General features: G+C 42.8%; 2 long non-coding RNA genes across 2 annotated transcripts; one reads left to right on the top strand and one right to left on the bottom strand.

Moving 5' to 3' along the window:
• Nucleotides 1-951: 951 nt before the first annotated feature.
• Nucleotides 952-2,073, bottom strand: LOC148401561 (uncharacterized). The gene is made up of 3 exons (XR_015857038.1): nucleotides 1,894-2,073; nucleotides 1,475-1,634; nucleotides 952-1,379 (listed from the first exon to the last, which is right to left on the bottom strand). It is a non-coding gene; the product is annotated as an uncharacterized LOC148401561 (long non-coding RNA).
• A 292-nt stretch (nucleotides 2,074-2,365) lies between these two features.
• Nucleotides 2,366-4,977, top strand: LOC148401560 (uncharacterized). Its single transcript, XR_015857037.1, has 4 exons — nucleotides 2,366-2,764; nucleotides 2,845-3,026; nucleotides 3,420-3,477; nucleotides 4,580-4,977. It is a non-coding gene; the product is annotated as an uncharacterized LOC148401560 (long non-coding RNA).
• The last annotated feature ends 3,759 nt before the right edge of the window (nucleotides 4,978-8,736 follow it).

Genomic DNA, 8,736 nt, shown 5'->3' with positions numbered 1-8,736 from the left:
ACGTGAGCAGACGTGTACATAGGTAATCATCATATCTGTGTCATTTATGAAGCTTTTTTGATCTTTATGATAATATATGCCGCGTGCCTTGGCGGCTGAATATTCAAATCAGAAAAGTAGCGCCGCTTCCAAATAGGAATAATGAAGTGTCAAAATGCAACATTTCTGTAGCAACGTGCTCACCAATGAAGAAAAAAAAAAAAAGAGACAAACAATTCAGCTCTCTTTTCTGGACCAGTGAAGCCGTAGGTAGAATGTTCGTTCATCTGTCATTGCTTAACAGCGATGGCAGGGGAGGGGCAGCCCAAAGTGTTACACAAGTGATGAAAATGAGGCTTCATCTGCTGCGTGTGTGCGTGTGATATACGAGATGGTTTGATAATGGACACTTAGTTCTGCCATATGGTCAAACCCGCCTGCCAAGGTACAAGGACTCCAAACATGGAGGTAAGCGCTCAGGGGATGGGAGAGAGGGGTCCACGGAACCAATGGAAGCCAAGATGGCTTTGATTTAAAATAATAACCTGAGCACCTCAGGAATGCTTTTCAAGGGCATCCCAGAAATGGTGGCTTCCAAAATTGTAGAAGGAAGATGAGGAATGATTACAGACAAATGTTGAAAATGTTACTTATTGATGCCTGTAGAGAAAAGGTCGACAGATAAGTGATCTAAAAATATATATTATAGTTTATAAAAATATTTCTATATTTTGATTTCTACAATGACTTGCGCTATTGTCATATCTATGAGAAAAATGGGAACGTTTCTATCTGGCTTCTCCTCAATCCACATCCTCGGCGCCACAACTTAGACCTGCTTTTAGATGGTCTAAAGATTTTCAGTCACCAAATTTTCCGATGTCATGGCAAAAGATCCCAACTACGACCTACGTACAGAAGAATAGTCCTGTATAATATCAGAAAATATATTTTAAAATTTATTTTCAGCTTATGTCAGATTCGACAAGACTTTTTGCTCTCTTTATGTACTTCACGTAAGATTTTTTTTCGCATTTTTCTCGTGTCAGGAGAAGAAAGAGATTGCATTTCCTTTCTGCTGATGTTCTCAAGACAGCCGCTGGCACCGATCAGAGCCGTCGTGTCGGATTCGAGCGAGATCCATCGTTGTTGGCTTATTATTCAAATAATTACAGCCGTCTAATGAAGAGCAATAAACAGTCCATCAGCGGGCGCAAAGTCTTCCAGAATAAACCCCCCTAGTCCAGGATCTTGTCAGCCCACACCCGAGTGAGGTGGGGTGGGGGGGGCCTCCCGATGGATCTCAGATGGACAGGAAGTGTGGGCTTTGCGGGATGCGTGCTTCCAGGTGGCCGAGGGAGTGTTTTGGCAGGCCGGACCTGCGCGAAGCGAGCGGGGACCTGGAGTAGGTGGAATGTTAATCGTGGAGAAAAAGAGAACATGTGTGACAAAGAGAACGGATGGAAAACACATGTCCCATTTCACACTTATTTACCTTCGAGAACTCAGCCCCCCCGCCAGATTAGAGGCGGAGGAGCGTCGGCGGCAAAGGTGCAGGTCTTTAAAGTTTCCAACTTTGATGGCCACGCCAACTCTTTGATTCAAACATTTGGGAGAGGGAAAGAGGAGACCTTGAGAGGCAGGATGGCCAGCAACTGTACAAACAAGGAGCGGCGAGGTGAAACATCTTCTTTGCTTGGTGTCGTCACGCCTGTTGATACGTCTAAACTGTGTTTAATCAACGCGCAATGAACAGTATTCATCTGCTACGTTGTTTGAAGCACATCCTCTGTTCTATTTTTAATGGATGCAGCCGGCCGAGTTTCCCCTGAAGGGACAATAAAGGCAAGCAAATATGCTATGAACATCTTTAGTCTTTCATCCAATCCTGCTGAGGCTGGAAGTCCTACTTACAAACTCGTTTTGTAAAGTTGCGCAAGATATCGCTTTTGGAATCGGTAGGCCGAGCCGGATGACCGGTTTGAGCGGACCGGAGTGGAAAAAGTTTGGAAGTCTAACAATTAAGGGAGGGGGCGGGGCTAATAGCCATTGCGATCATCTTGGTTACTTGGAGTTCTTATTTTATTTTCAATGTTTTGTGGAATCTTCTGTTTTGTTTCAAGGGATTTTTTTTTTTTTTTTTTTTTTTGCCACGTACCTGTGCTCGTTGACATCAACCAATCAGCTCTCTCGGTCACTCAGGTTGCATTCAGGTGTGCCGCATTGTCTCGTCTGCTGTGTCTATTTAAGTTTGCTGGTTTCTTTTGTCAGTGTAAGTTGAGGTGAGTGCATGTGCCTGTTGAGTCACAGTTTATTTTTGAGCAATCCAAAGTACTTTATTGTCTTTATTTTACATTACCTTAGGATTTTTTTGTTTTTTGGGATGCACACCTGCACAATCTTACCAAATCGCAGCATTGAATAATACAAATTGTAATGAATATTTTCCACCAAGACAAATTTGAGACATTTTCTAATGAATATCCTCTGAATGTATAAAATGCGAGCTGCATATTTAACATTCAGCTCTGATGTAAATAAGGATTGTTTGTCTTTGGTTCTGGTCTGAGCTGTAGTTTTCAAAACATGCTTGGGGAAAATACAATTTCACAGCACATTTGTTGCATAGTTCTACGTCATCGTAAGCTCGAATAATCACGCTGGGTTTGTTTTTTAAAGCAGGCGTGGAGAAGAACGAAAGGTATTTTTGTACTTGACGCGCGTGAATGCAAACAAGCTTCATCTCGGTGAACGCTTTGCGGAAACGTCTTGTCTTCTCCCACAGGTGATGAAATCAAATGTAAAGCAAGATGATTTTTTTAAATGTATTATTATTTTTAAATGAAACCAAGCTTAACCTCGCAGATGTTCCTTAAGGACCCAGCTCGCCTTCTCTTAGCGGCTGTGACGTGAGGATGAAGGCTCTCTGCCTGCCATAATGACTGTACACACAAGATTTTCAAGGACCCGCTCATGACAATCCCATTTTCGGTGTAATTTCATGGTTGTCTTCTTGAATGAAGATATTGGCTGCTCTGAAGCACGAGGTCAGAGTCTCCCTGCTCCGTTTTCTGGATTGTTCCGCAGTATGTTTCCCCTCACTTGATGAAAAGTAATTCATCATTTACACCCCTGAATTCTGCCACTTTTTTTTTTTTTCTTCTCACCCCCTAACGGTGCTTTCCATTAACAACTTTGTTCACCTCGCCGTCCCTTCTGGTCCCCGGCGCTACTGAAAGATAGATCAGCTCGATACGGGAACGCAGGTTAGCGGGGTCCCCCCCCGTCTCCCGCGTCCCTAATACACTTTGTCACCTTGCTACCTCTGGAAGTCAAAAGCTGTCACAGCTAGCATGGCTCAGTCTCCCCAGAATGGAGTTGGCACCCAGCGGAGCTTGTGAGCTTCAAATTGATTCTGCTTTTTTTCTCTCCTCCACCAGATCTGCCAGGTTCTCTTCAGGGAGGAGCTTGACAGCCGCCTCGGAACCAATCGCAAAGGTGGGCAAAGAATCGGGAACCTTCTCCCTGACCGCCAGAAGGGGGGCAAAGGTTGGCGAGGAGGCTGAGGAAGGGAGGGGGGGGTTGTGTTGCTAAGAGACGCTCTCTAGTTCTCTGCCAGAGTGAAATTAATTGACTCAAGGGCCTCCTAAACTCACTTTTAATTGTTTTCATGTCACTGATGGCCTTTGTGCGCTACAAAAGTACACACATGCTTTCCCCAAAGCTCCCTCTCTCGCTTCGTCGGCAGAACGTGAGCTTCGGATTCTTTTCATCATGGCAGCCGCCGTGAAATAATTGGGCCCACACATATGTAGATTCCTTTACATCTCAATGGTAGAACATATGTCGACCCCTGCATGTGGACGGCCACATTTTATTAGCATGCCAAATGAGGGCTCGCGTGGCTTCTCATTGGGCCAGCTGCTAACATCCGCATGGCGCCCAGAGTCTAATCAGTGAGTCTTTAATGCCGAGCAAAGACGGAACTCTTGAGACGGTACACAAGGGAGAACCTGACCATCTTGCTTCTGACTCTCCTGTGAGCCTTCAGTGAGCAATGGAAATGCTCCTGGGGAGCTAATTCCAAAACGTGATCTGATGTTGCAAGGTCATTCGTGACAATATGCAGCATTGGCATTTCTGATTTTTTTTTTTTTTTTTTTTTTTTTTTTTTTGTTTTGTTTTTGTTACAGGCAAACTGGTAGTCATAGTTGATAACTAATCTACCTTTTTATTTCATTTTGTGTTTTTTATTTTATTTATGTGTTTTACATTTTATTTATTTATTTTTTCCAATCTACACTTGCAGTGTGGGAAAGCAATTTCCCCAAGTTGAAAACTCACAATATTCTGTTTTTGACGGTACATTTGTGTGTGATATCACTTGTGTATATTATTCCTGAAAATGTCAATGGAAGTTTGCCAAAATTTAAACTTTTAAAATCACTGGATTACAAAATCTAACATTCATTTTTGCAATTCTAATTTGTAATTTTCATTTAATTAAAATGTGCTATTCACTTTTCTTTTTTTTATTGTGGATTAGAAGACAACCCTGCCAACTATCCCCACTTGTGCTATTTTTTTTAAAATACTGTAGGCCTACTCTAAGCTTGGCTGCAGCTCCACGACCGCTCGCACGCACAGGGGGGTGCGTGTTTGCCTCCAGTCGTTCAACTGACGAAAATATGCCTCATGCCCTGAGACAACAAAGTTTGATGTGCACATCTTCACCTTGGAGCCACAAGAGTACCCAGGTGGCACCGGGGAGGCAAAACGCAGCATCATGGGAACGGGGAGTCATTGGCGATCTTTGCACGTTTAGCATGGCTGGATAACCCGAGCGTATTAAGGGAAAGAAAAGAAATACATGCACAGATGGATGTAGGAGCTTGAGGCGGCGAGTGTCCCTTAGCTACGTTGTCATGTTCGAATGACAGTTGCTGCAGGCTAGTGGCACTCAGGTGAAAGACAAATAATTCCTAATAAATATATCAAATAATAATCTAAATTCTGTTTGAGGTTTCTTTGACATTTAATATATTTTGTATATTTTCTACATAATTTTTATTATCTAAATGTTGGGAGTTTACATGAATAGAAAGCCACAAGACATAAAAGTAAATATAAAAAAAGCAGTGGTTTTTATATATATATATATATATATATATCATATAGATTATATATATATGATATATATATTCTGAGATTTCTTTGACACGTAAAGTCCATATATTGTGTATATTTTTTTTATATACTTTTTATATATTTTTATCTAAACGTTAGAAATTTGCATGAATAGAAAGCCACAAGACTTTTTACTTTTATGTAAATATAAAAAAAAAATGATTTGGTCAAGTATAATTAAGCTGCGTGTCTCGTATATGAACGCGTGTGCATAATACGTTGATAATTAAAGGGGGCGTGGCCTATTAGGTGACATCAGGAGTCTTCATTCATCAGGTGTTTTCATTTTGTATTAGTGTCTTGGTCTCGCCCGACAAGCAACTGATGTTCTTTCAATTCCTTATATTTTACGGACCACCTGAATGGGCCGGGTTCTTATCAGCAGCTTGAAATTTCCTCTGGAGCTATTTATCCATCGCTGCAAATGTCTGGGTGGAGACCATTTCCTCCCCTCCCGCATGTTTGCTTCCGTGCTTTCACGCCACATTTGTTCCAGAAGCTTTAAATTCACCTGCTCGGAGTGCAGGTGATATAAAACCGACCTGCTCTAGCATGGCGTCACAGTGTCTCGCTTACTATTAGCTTCAAATTTCATAGCTATCATTAGCTACACTGCTCTCACCTCATATTTACATCCAGCCACCGCCAACAAGCTTGTCCGGCAGTCGCGGCCCGATAAGGCGGGCAGGTAAAGAACCTTGCTCATCCACTTAACCTCATTCCCGGCCGGCAAAGGCCTCGCTCCGAGCGTGGAGGCTGATGCGCCGAGACGTGATAAGCGAAAGCTCATGGGAGGAGGCTGAACTTGTTGGCCGCGGTACACCGCCATGCCGCAACCGCTGATGAGCCATTGATACATTTAATTAGGGTGGTCCATTCTCCCTCCTCCCTACCACTCTCTGAATCTTCATGTCATTTACACCAGAACTGTGACTGAAGGCAGGGGGGGAGTAATATCTCCCCCCCCAAAAACAGAGATAAAGAAAAAATGTAATACTTCCACATTTTCCAGTGCGCCTTTCATCATTATTCAAAAATTAGTTTTTAATGCAATGGAGTAGCTCCAATCATGTTAAGGTCTCTGTGATCCAGATAGTATCATAATTACAATTAGATTACATTACTGCAATCAGAGAAAGGGGGATCGTTAAGAGAAGGAATATAAATTGCTTTAGTTTTACAAGTACTGAGCAAGCAAAAACTGGAATTAATCTCCACTTAAACATCTTCCCCCTTACAAAACTGCAAAGTACGCCAAATTCTTCCGGCCCGTCAATACAAATTAAGACAGAAGTGGGATTTTTTTTTTTCTTGAAGATAGTTAAGATTTGAAGTTTTACCCACAGATCTCATTTTAACATCCCGTGCACTTTGGGTGCAGGAAAACTATGTTATCCGCACGGTTTTGCACGAAAATTGCCGTATCTCCATTTTTCTTCCAAGATAAATCTCGTTTACCGTGTTTCGGAATTAGGCCAACTGCATTACGCCGAACTGGACCTTCCAAAGACATTTTTTTATGACACCTGACAATTTGGTGAACAAAGGCTTCAGAGTGTGAATTAGTTCTTCACAATAATTATAATATAATATAATATATAATATAATATAATTAATATAAATAATATAATTAATTAATTTAATATAATATAATATAATATAATAATTAATTACGTCCCAGAGATTGTGACCTGGCAACAAATGCAAAGTCCTCTGAATTAATAAACAAACTTCTCCAAATTTTCTTCTGTTGCTACTTCTTGTGTATTCGGGCCCAGAGTCCCGACACTTTTGTTTTTTTAATTACGTACTGTCGATGAGCCTGAAGGAAAGCGAACGTGATGTCCCGACCGTCCTCTGTAGCGGTCACATTGTGCCGGATTATCCCAAAGTGCAGGATAGAATAAAAATACAAATCAGCCACAGACACGACGACGAAGCATCAGTGGAGCGATTAAGATTGAAGTTGGCAAATCCCTGAGCTGCTAATGAATCAAGACTTTTTTTTTCTTGATGACAGCTGACTATTTCTCCAAACAACAGTTTTGCTTAATTGTACTTGAATGAAGACTTAGAGTACTTTTGTGTCGTCCCGCGTGCTGCAGCTTGCGCAATTAATAATGCAGATGATCGCCTTAGCAACTTTTTCGGGGGGTTCTGCCCATTTGGCCACATATCAATTACCTATTTATTCCCTTCTTAGGCCACGACTGGAGATTAATGCGGGCCTCTAAATTAGCTCACGTGCCAGCCATTTATCAGCTCCCAGAACAATCCTGCAGATTCATCCCGAGACTAAGTGGCAGAATATTCATGAAATGGCGAAAAAAAAAAAGGGTAATTTTGCTCGGGCTTTTGATGAAATAAAAAGCGAAATTCCTTCTTTCGCTCATTTACTTTGTGAGTTTGTGTCATTGTTTTGCTCATTGTCTGGGCAAATCCTTCTTAATTTAGCTCCACACACAGACTTATATTTACGGCGGAGAAACAGGGCGATACATTACTCTCCAACAATGTGATAATGGCGATAGCGCCGAGCATTGTGCTTGTTTGTAAAGCCGTGGTTCACAGGCCCATAATGGACCGCCATTCAATGCTTGACTTCAGTAATGAGTTGGGTAAACAAAATGAGTTTCTGAATCTGTGCATGGCGGAAGGAGGGGGGGAGAGAGGGGGGGGGGCTCCGGTCCTTGACACCGCAGCTTTAATCAGCCACTGTGAACCGGCAGTGAAGATGTTATGAAAATGCGGTGGCGGCCTTTGTTGGCCGTCTGTCATGGCATTGACTTTGCTGACACAATGCTACAATGCATGACGGATCAAAGTAATTAAAGTTCCAATAATTTACCTTCCGCTGTTGCGTGTCAAGTCTGCCAGAGCGGCGACTCTCGGGCCCTGTCATTGATTTTGCTCGCCGCTATCTAAGCGTCATCCTTAAAGACGGCTAGGCACGAGGGCAGTTTTAATAACACGCTAGATACAATAGCAACGCTTCACGTGTTTAACCATTGATGATCACCGACAGATGATGGAGAGACAAGGGAGGGAGGGGGGGAGTCTCTGAAACGCCACCGAGAGACTCGGAAGGGTCAAACGGCGCATCACCGCTTCACCTTGTTCGACTTTTCAATCCAGGAGGAAACTCGGCTTTGCGCGTAAATCCGCCGGTATACGAGGATTGTGACATCATCGTTCCCAGATTGACGACTCCCCGCGCGGCGGAGGCGGATTCCGCTCGGGCGCTACGCCGCCCTCCTTTCCTACTCTCGGTTGTGACAATGTGTCATTGTGGCTGGCGTCGGAGCAGGTTCTGTCGGAGTGAGGTGCTTACTTCCTGAGCACGTCTCCTCCCTTGACAAAAGTTAAACGGTTGAAGTATTCCTGTTCTGAGACATGATTAGCGTGTCACACATTAAAATGCCACATTAAATAATCCCATCCTTCAGGCTTTACTTCCTCACCAGGTATTAGCTTCGATGGAGAATTATCCTAAGCTAGTTGGAAGTGGGGAAATCCACAGAAAGATCTTGGCACTCTGCTGTTTGAATTTTCCGATCTGCATCGGTTTTA

Source organism: Syngnathus floridae, chromosome 2 (genome assembly GCF_059516105.1).
Source record: "Syngnathus floridae isolate MCC-2025c chromosome 2, RoL_Sflo_1.0, whole genome shotgun sequence".
In the NCBI taxonomy this organism is placed as follows: domain Eukaryota; kingdom Metazoa; phylum Chordata; class Actinopteri; order Syngnathiformes; family Syngnathidae; genus Syngnathus; species Syngnathus floridae.
The sequence above is the reverse complement of the archived record's forward strand: the minus strand, read 5'-3'. Positions and strand labels throughout refer to the sequence as shown.